This window comes from Olea europaea, chromosome 11 (assembly GCF_002742605.1).
Source record: "Olea europaea var. sylvestris chromosome 11, O_europaea_v1, whole genome shotgun sequence".
Lineage (NCBI taxonomy): Eukaryota > Viridiplantae > Streptophyta > Magnoliopsida > Lamiales > Oleaceae > Olea > Olea europaea.
Window position 1 is genome coordinate 17,183,409 of NC_036247.1, and position 1,381 is coordinate 17,184,789.

A 1,381-nucleotide genomic window follows, 5' to 3' on the forward strand; every position below is an offset into this window, starting at 1 on the left:
GCGATCAAGAGTTTTGGATCCATGGAGATGAAGTGGATATGAACTTCCAAGTGAAAGTGCGGGATAATAGTTTGTGACAATTTTTATTGAACACTAACTTGACAATTATTGTCTAGTCAATTTAAAATAGCATAGCATAATACAATATGTCCATTGTTCCAGAGTCAATTTGAAATAACATAAGATAATAAAATATGTCGATTATAATCGTGTCAAATTAAAATGATACAATACTAAATTCAATAATTAGCAATTAGTGTGATCTCCACCCTTTGGTAGGAAAATTGAGCATATCTAGTGTTCATCAATAAAGTTAATGTCAATACTCTAAATCGACTACGATGGCCAAGTAAGTTATATTCCTCTTGAAGAATTAAGACAGCCACCCATTAAATGTCAAGTACAACTTGTATTATTTTCGCGAGATATTTATTCTAGTCTAAATAATTTGCTTATTTAATTATCATTAATTTGCTTATAATTGAACTTTTTATGCTCGGAAAACCACACACTTAATACAGTTTCAAATCACATCAACTTTTGTGTAAATAATTTTTTTAACATAATTTGGACAAATCCAACAAAAATCTTTGAGAATTAATACCACCTGTCATGCTCAGAAAGAGACCCTCTTGGAGTTTTTGCTGTGGATGGACAAAATTATATAATTCCATTGACTTTTCTTTGGGCCACAAGAATTTCGTATACATGGGTTTAAAGCCTTTCCGAGTCAACAAACGTAGAGATTAAGATTATGGGGTCCACATTAATTCATTTATTGATGAAAGGCCGGTTCTATGATTTTGACTTTTGTAGTTGAAAGAAAAAATACATTGATCATAGAATTACATGAAGGGTGTCAAATGTGATGCAGGGGCAGGGGCAGAATTGCAGATTTTATAATATTGGGAACCCTTTTGTTAATACAGAAAATGTAGGGAACATTTTCTAAGACCAAAAAATACAGGCAGAGATGCATGATATTGAAATTCTTGGGGTCGCTTATGCAAATTTGCATAAGTGCTTGTTTGGGAATTGAAATACAGAGCAGGGAAAATATAAAGTTAAGGAACAAAGTTTAAATTGATATGTATGGCATGGGATTGGACAACTACAAAACTATTATAATGGTGAAATGTGATCCCACCATCTACATCCGGTTAATCGAACATAAAGGCCTCCAGGCAGCTAGTCCGGCTTATGAGTTTAGTATGAGGATCAAAGATTACGCGATCAAGAGTTTTGGATCCATGGAGATGAAGTGGATATGAACTTCCAAGTGAAAGCGCGGGATAATAGTTTGTGACAATTTTTATTGAACACTAACTTGACAATTATTGTCGAGTCAATTTAAAATAGCATAGCATAATACAATATGTCC